Here is an 8,456-nt window from a genome sequence, read left to right on the forward strand (position 1 = left end):
TATCTCAGAACTTTGCTTGACACACCATTCCATATGTTTATGATTCTCTGAATGAAGAAGTGTTCCCTGACAACCATTCAGATTTTTTCCCTTTTATTTCCATTTATGCCTTATTGTCTTATAACATTCAAGTGAAAATATATGTTGCAATATTGTGTGACATTATCTGTATTACTTAAGATTTTATATAGCTGTACATCCACCAAACATCAGATAAATCTCACTCTTCTCTTTTTCTACCTTCCCCCCCTGCCCCATACATCTTCCCTTCCAGATCTGTATAGGTAGCAGATTCAATTTAGTCTCTATGACAAGTTGACTTTAAGCATTTCTTACAAACCTAGGACAGAATGCATCTGCAATTTTATCAAGTCATTTTGAAAAGTGAGCTACACATGCAACATTTGCTAAGCCCTCTCTGCAATTAGGAAAAATAGAAAAAATGCTAAATATTTGCACTCAGCAATATGTAGTATTGCTTATGGAACTTCATAGATTTACTAGCATTTGCAAATTGAGGAAACAATCCAGCAACACACGTGAGACAGAGCTTCAGGACTGGAACCCTATATAATATTACCTGACTAATTTGCTGGACTTGCTAATAAATAACGAAGTTGCACAAGAAAGGTACAAGTGATTTGTAATCCTGCAATAATGGCTTCTAAATAGTTAAGATTACACTGAGAGATGAGAACATTTTTCCCCCCAGTATGCCATATACCAGCAGGGGACAAAAATCAATCTTGTGAAGGCTCTGATTACTTGCACTGCAAGTTTCTTGTCAGCAGATTCAAAATGTGCAGTGGAATGAATCTTCTGCAAGGTAGAGGTGCTGTCTATCAGCTGGGCATCCTTTCTCCATTCTCTCCCCCCACTTCAACTTCCTGTGGAATATGTGGTTGCGATAAATTAGAGGAAGAAGAGAAAATACAAGATGCTTCAGCACAACCATTTTAATCCTTTACTGTCAATATGACACTAATTTTACTGTCTTCCACGTGATAAATGTATCCTTGAGGTGGGGGTAATGAGAAAGTTCAGGAACAAATGAAGGAATCATACTTGTCTAAAATACAATGCAACTTGAGTGTATACAAAAAAAATCTGTTCAAGGGACAGTGTTTAAATCTATTAAGGTCTGTAATTTAGCCTAGAGAAAAGACAGTCAATAACATGCAAGCTGATACACAGCACTTTTTAGAAAATGCCTGAAAAAATATAGGACTAGTGCAACCATACCAGAAAGGTTGAAAAAAAAAAAAAAAAAAACAAATTATGTTCAGAACAGAGTATCAGACATATTTTATCTTTCTAGTTACCCAAGCCAAAGCCACATCTAGTCCTTGTCAAGTTTCTGAGTCTCTGCAGTAAGGATTTTGGGAGGTTTCCAATTGGGTTTTTAACCAATGGAACTTTTAAAAAAAATTAAATGAAATTAAAAAAAAAAAAAACAACCCTTTGCACTTTTAATAAAACCTAAATACTTCCAGTGAACAATGAAAGAAATTGTTTATTGAAAAGAAAAAAAATTAATCATTTGCTTTAACCATGCTTTCTCTTAGTACTAAAGAAAAGGATGTTGCACTACTGCTTCAGCGAGAAGGAGTGAGTGAATCCTTATAATCAGTTTTGATGCTCACAGAGCTAATTGCCAGGTCCACCCTGCAACTTATGGAATTACTGCTTCCTTCTTCCCATCTTCAGTACTCTTCATTAGCTTCAGAAATGAATTATGAGTTCACAATAAATATTCTCAGAGTAACGCATTTTATCCCAGAGAACTTGAAGAAAAATGTTTGCCAAATGGAGAACTAAGCATTATTAAAATTGACTGCCCTAGGCCTGTTGTGGTCAGCACAGAATAATACTATGCAACAGCTACCAGGTTGAACATCCTGTGAGATTACTAATTTATTCAGTCTCCTGATAATCACAACTAGACAGACAGGTTAATGAAGAAATGCAGATGGAGAAAGACATGGCCCAGCATGGAAAGGATGATGCTACTCCTAGCTTTCAGTTCCAAATTCTACCCATCGCATTTTTTCCCCCCATCTCTCAATATTCTTGCCTCCAGTATTATTCAAATGTATGAGCCAAAATTGCTGATTTTATAACTAGTAGACTGAGATACTGTTTGAAGACAAAAAGTAAGGAAATACCTGGTTTTAACAGGTATGTAGCTGATAGATTAATTAGTTGTCATAGTAGTTGATATTTTGTTGTGCATGCTAATCAGATTCCCAAAGGCCAAAATTACTCCTAGCACTCACATTAACACTCACACTGCCTCTCACAATGGCACATATACCACTGTCAGGAGAAGTCAGAAATCATTTTGAGGGTGGATAGTGATAGGACAAGGGGAATGGTTATAAGCTGAGACAGGGGATGATTGGGTTAGATATTAGGAAGTTTTTCCCACACAAAGGGTGGTGATGCACTGGAACAGGTTGCCCAAGGAGGTTGTGGAAGCCCCATTCCTGGAAGCATTCAAGGCAAGGCTGCATGTGGCTCTGGGCATCATGGTCTGGTGGTTGGCAACCCAGCAAATAGCAGGGGGTTGAAATTAGATTGATCATTGTGGTCCTTTTCAACCCAGGCCATTCTATGATTCTCTAAAAGTTAGCAATCTTCAGAAATCAGCACTTGCAACTTCAACTCCTTTCCTGCAGGAAGCCATACAGAAAGGGGAGGCAGACCACTGTGAACTTTAAAGGGCTTTGAACAGGCTAGTACGTCAATCCTTCAACTTGTGTTTGAGTTCTGTGGAGAGGAAGTGAGAGGAACTTTTTCATACTTTCCAGTGATCCACTATAGGAGCACTATAGACAACATTGATTTCAGGCAAAAAAAAAAAAAAAGATACTGCTACATTTCTGTTTCTGTCACCAACAGCAACATAAATCATTTTTTCCATGCTACCAAGTACTGAACCGTGTACCACACATGCCTGTATCTAGCATAAGTAAAAATCATAATCTGGAATTTGCTGTTTATTCAAATAAACTATAGCTTGAAACAAAATTGCCATCAAAAAATATAATACCTTTGAGACCATTTTCAATTCCCCATCCTCCACCAGCCTCTTGCTCTATTTCTCACAAGGCAGAGCTGAACTCAAGCATTGCTGTTCCACACAGTGCTCATTATCTGAATGAATGAAAACCTTTATGAATGATTCCCAGTTGTCAAATACCATATTACCTCACACAGGAAACTACAGTGTTGATAAGGTGCCTTGTGGGCTTTAGGTTCAAGTGCATTGCTGAAGACCTGGGGGAAATTAAGGGAGTGGCATTTCAGTTACCTCCAATTCTGTCTGCTGTCACCAAGGTCCCACACGAACATCCAGGAAGGAAAGGATGGAGGAGCAGAGGCACCAGACTCTCTCCAACATGATATGCAGAAGTAGTAGTGGGGCCCTGACCAAATCACACAGGTGAATTTGGTAGTAGTACTGCTTTGACTGATGTTTCCCACATACATTACACACAAAAAGTTAAAATAGTCTCTTTACACTACTACCAAAGAAAAAGAGAGAGAGTACAGATTACAGTAAAGGGAGATTCAAAGTTGGCCACTGCATTTGAATTGCAAAGGAGCGATCAATTAGTTTATCATTAATCAGATAATTTTGGGGATAGTGAATAATATGAAATGAAAAGAAGAAATAACTAGCGGGATAATTTTCAGGAACCATCTCTCAGCTTTATAAACTAATCTTCCTCTAATGGCCCTTTTTAATGTAATTTATAGGTTCATCATTACCCTTTTTGTATTAGTAATTATTTCTAAAATACCAAAGAACCATCTTTTTTTCAAGGTCCTTCTATGTACCTGATTTACAGCTTGGTTCCTGCTGGACTCTGTCTTTCTGAGGTTTGACATTTCAAAATATTTATAGCTCTTTTACATTAATGCCTTTCTCATGAATCTGAAGGTGACCGTTATTTCTTTCATCTTGTTGTAATTAAATGGATCAACTATGGCTTTATTATTTCTACTATTTATCTGAGCAGCACGTTAAAAACTTTCAGACAAGCAAGTGATATTGAACATTATGTGAATTATAACAAACAAATATTTCCTAAAACATAGGGTGCACTTGATGCATTGGCTAGGAAATTGTTCCAAGCGAAAGCACAAAATCTTTAATATTTTATTGATCAGATCTAAACCTTCTGCCCAAAGTGGCAATTAAATTTCAATTAAACTGACTGAAAGCATCATATTAAATTTCAGCACTTTACGAGCTATCAGATAATGCTGCAGGACAAATCTTTAGTATGATCACACTCTTTTCAAATTATATTATCCTGTTCATTCACAATAAAAGTGACAGTTTTAGGTATACTTTCAATATTTCTTGAATATAAACCCTCTAATGAACACATTTTATTGCCTTTAAATCAATTATTATTGGATATTTTAATAAAGTGAATTGAGCACTTTGTTTTACACACTGCTTAGAAGTTATTATATTTTGCAGTCAGCATAGCAAAGAACAGTAATAGTATGAAAGAAAGATCCAAATACCTAGCATACTATAAATTTAATCACCTATTTACAATGATGAATATGCTACATTCTGTTGCACTACAGCTACTAGTACAACACATTAATTAATATCTGATTAGATCTTCAGACATTGGGTCTCACTTCCTTCACCACCACAATTACATAAATGAGATAAGCTTAAGATAACACAATCAGAATTACAAGCACTGAAAGTGCTTTTAGAGTATTGCAACATACAAAGACAAATATCTTACTGTTTCTTCTCCCTTTGTTCCACTTGTTCTGTGTGAATGCTGATGCTTAGAATGACCAAAAAGCACCTGGATACAGATAAATTTGCTTAAAGCAGAGGTGATTACCATTCAAGTCTCCTTTTGAGTTACACACATACACATGTTTAAGTGTAAATAACATTAACCAGGTTTTTTTTTTTTTTTCATGAAATATAGATGAGGCATCAGGCAAATCTAACACATGACTGCAAGTAGTCAAATTTCATTTCACTTAGCAGGTGTTTGGGCATGTTGAACTGAATACATTTGCTGCCTGTTGTAAATAGGAATCTATATTGATGTTAGAAGTTTACTGTGTTTTTATGGGTGAACACACAAAAATAATTATTCAAAAAAGAAACATTATTTCCTAGATGGACTTTTACAGTACTGTACTGTCATTATGAAGGGAAATGCCTATATTCTATACCCTCAGAATTCCCTCCTTCTGCAGATTCTGCTTTCAAAAGGGAAACAGGTAACACAGTTATTTTAGGACACTGCTTTCTGTCAATGATTCACTACCACTGAATGATTGCCTATGTAGCATCTTAAGTCCTTAAAGGTAATCATCATTTTCAGGCTTTAGGAATTGCAGAATAACACACCAAAAGAAGAAGTCCATATCTCCTAAGAATAATGTGCTGTTGCACTGCTTTTATTTTAATATCATACCAGTTTTCCAAAGAGAAGAAAAGTGTAACATTCTGTTGCATTTGGAGTAAAACAAACATCAAAGGAGGTAAACACAAAGGGGGCAAAAGCCCACTTTTTTAGAGCAATATGTTTGGTTTTTTTTTTGTACAGAGTTAAACTAAGAAATATATTTTGCAATACAAAGAACAATATTCTAGAGATTGCACAATTCCATATGACTAAGTATAATTTGTTTGTTTATACACCTTTCTCATTCTGCTATTCTTCTCCCTTGGGAGCAAAGAATTAGGCATGCAAGGAAATAGGGAAGGAAAAAAAAAAAAAAAAGCATTAGTTTGTAACCAGGACTCTTCATTTTTCAGTATATGTGAAGGTAAGAGAAGTCCTGCAGAGGGTAAAACAGTACACAAGTAACTAAGTAAAGGAATTGGCCTCCAGAGCAGATGTTCATGCTGTCTCAGCAGGCAAGGACAGTACATGCTGCATCAAACAGCTCTCAGCACGTGCTTGCACCTCCCCTGACCCCTACACTTCCTGGCTTTGCTACCATGAAAGCACCACAAGAAAGGAGGTGTGTCTGAAGGCAGCATGGATGGATTTTTTTAACACAAATGAGCAGCAGTGTTTTGCTGTTTTAGGTTTTGTTTTTAATTAGGATCTTAAACTGCCTGTTTAAGCCCCTTGCCCATCTCCCAGCAATGCCCCTAGGAGCTGGCTGGTTATTGTGACTGCCATCAGCAACAGAGCACACATCAGCATATGGTTTCCAAGCTGCTTCCTTGTCTGCTCAACCTGGGGGTTGTGTAATATTTCCTGAGGTTCTGTCCCTGTCCACAACTCTCCTTAGTACTAAAGGACACGACATTGCTATCCATGCACATACCAAGTAAATGGAAGTAAACACATACGCTTACCTAAGAGGAGAGGCTAAGAAAGCAGGGACTAAGAGAAGAGGAGGCATGGCTTCAGTGGTGCCCAGGACAAGAGGCAGTGGGCACAAGGTGGAACACTGGTGGTTTCCTCAGAACATCAGGTACCACTCCTATGCTGTGTGACAAAGCACTGACACAGGCTGCCTAGAGAGACTGTGGAGTCTCCTCCTTGAAGATCTCCAAAAGCTACACGGACATGAGCCTGGGCATCCCTCTCTCCTTCTTTAGATACCCCTATTTGAGGGATAAGGCAGCAGGCAGCTAAACACCACACGGTTGTTTGCTCACTCTCCACCCCTATGTAATATGAGGGAGAGAACTGGTAACAAAGTAGAACTCCTGGGTTGAGATAAAGCTCTGCATGGCTTTTTGCAGGGGTTAGAGCAATGGCAGGACCTGCTGTTATCATCATCAGATCCAATTATCTCTTTGCTTTTAGGGTGCTGAAGAACTGAACAGAGTTCAGTAGACACAGGCCAGACCCCAGCACATTGGAGTGATCTGTGCATTTCTAGAGTTTCCAGCACACCTGTTCCAATTACCTTTATTTTTTATTTTTTTTTCCTGGATTCTACAGTTATTCAAGGATGAACTTGCAAATCATTAGGGGTGCCCACTGCTCTGAGTACTTGCCCATACCATACTATGTTCCCCAGCATTCAACTATCCAGCCTCAGGACAGATCCCTGGGGCATATTTGCAAATAATTATTTAACCTTAAACAAAATCTGAAACATATTCAGGTAATATCACAATAGTAACATGCTGATTTGCACATTCCCATTTGTCTTTCTCATAGCCTAGCTCCCTAAGGAGACAAAGTGCAGTTACAAATAGTTTTTAATATGTGGTTCTCAAAGTATGAGGATAACTACAATATTAAACACAAAAACCAGATTAGCTTCCTGACCAGTACAGAAAAATGATAACATTAATCTAGCCCTTGGAAATGAGGAACAAGGTAACACAGATCACATACAGCAAGTAAGGCATTAAATAGTAGAGTTCTATGGAGAAAAAAAAAAACCAAAAAACCTCAGAAATATCTCCAGAAACACAATAAAGAAAACAACACCATGCCCAACAACAACTAAGCTACTATAGGAAGAATTTTAACACACTCTACCCTGACACATTGTTAACACTTTGAGCTGCGTATTGGGCACCAAAAAGGTGGCTACAGTTTAACCTACCAGTAGCTTTAACTTAGCAGCAGCTCAGCACAACACAGCTGTTCGCTTACTCCCCCACCTCAGCAAGATGAGAGAGAGAACTGGAAACAAAACAGAATTTGCAAGATAAAAACTATTCATAAAGACAGTAAAACAAAAGTAATAACTATGCATACAAACATATATCTACAATACAATTACTCACCAGCTGCTCTCTAACACCCAGCCAAGCACCAGCCCACTACTGGCCCACTTCCCCACAGACTTATAGCTGCCCCACGTGGTATCAGGTGACCTGGAGTAACACCTGGCCTAACTGCCAAATTCAGGCCACCTGTCCTGGCTCCGACCCACCCCCAGCAGCCCTGCCATTAGGGCAGCAACTCAGTGCTTTTCTGTGGTTTGGTCTCTTTTTAGTCTGGATGTATGCTTGTTACTCAAAAATTGCCATTAACATTGGTGTGCTATCTGTGGTGCCTAAGCTGGAACTAAAGCATTACTTGGCCAGGATGGGGTGGGTCCTTGTCAGTTCTGTGATTTTATAGTTCAGATCAACTCAGGATATCCTTCAATGCGGCTTGGTTTATCCATCTAATTCAGAGTAATTGTGCCTAGTCTATTTGTCTTGGGTGAAAGTGGAAGGGGTTTTTCTCTTTGATTCCCTAAATATCCTTCAGATGCCTGCTCCATCTCCATGAAGGTCAAAGTATTTGTTAAAGCCAGGATATGAAATAGGGTGTATGAAAGAGTATGAAAGGCAAAAATATTTCCAGCTCATGCTGCTCAGACTTTGACTATTTTTAAAAAAAAATAGAATGAGGATTAGCATGAGGAAAAGCTATGTAAATGTTGGATAGCTTCTAAATATATTAATCCCTAGACATGGTCCTAAGAATAAT

General features: G+C 38.1%; 1 long non-coding RNA gene across 3 annotated transcripts; it reads right to left on the reverse strand.

Moving 5' to 3' along the window:
- Nucleotides 1-452: 452 nt before the first annotated feature.
- On the reverse strand, nucleotides 453-7,815 carry LOC128086735 (uncharacterized). Of its 3 annotated transcripts, none has more exons than XR_008209509.1 (4): nucleotides 7,763-7,815; nucleotides 3,314-3,428; nucleotides 3,053-3,156; nucleotides 453-887 (listed from the first exon to the last, which is right to left on the reverse strand). It is a non-coding gene; the product is annotated as an uncharacterized LOC128086735 (long non-coding RNA). The 3 variants fall into 3 exon arrangements; XR_008209508.1 differs by lacking the exon at nucleotides 7,763-7,815 and adding an exon at nucleotides 7,579-7,699; XR_008209510.1 differs by lacking the exon at nucleotides 7,763-7,815 and adding an exon at nucleotides 4,779-4,858.
- Between the last annotated feature and the right edge of the window lie 641 nt (nucleotides 7,816-8,456).

This window comes from Tympanuchus pallidicinctus, unplaced genomic scaffold (genome assembly GCF_026119805.1).
Source record: "Tympanuchus pallidicinctus isolate F22 unplaced genomic scaffold, pur_lepc_1.0 scaffold3, whole genome shotgun sequence".
NCBI lineage: Eukaryota > Metazoa > Chordata > Aves > Galliformes > Phasianidae > Tympanuchus > Tympanuchus pallidicinctus.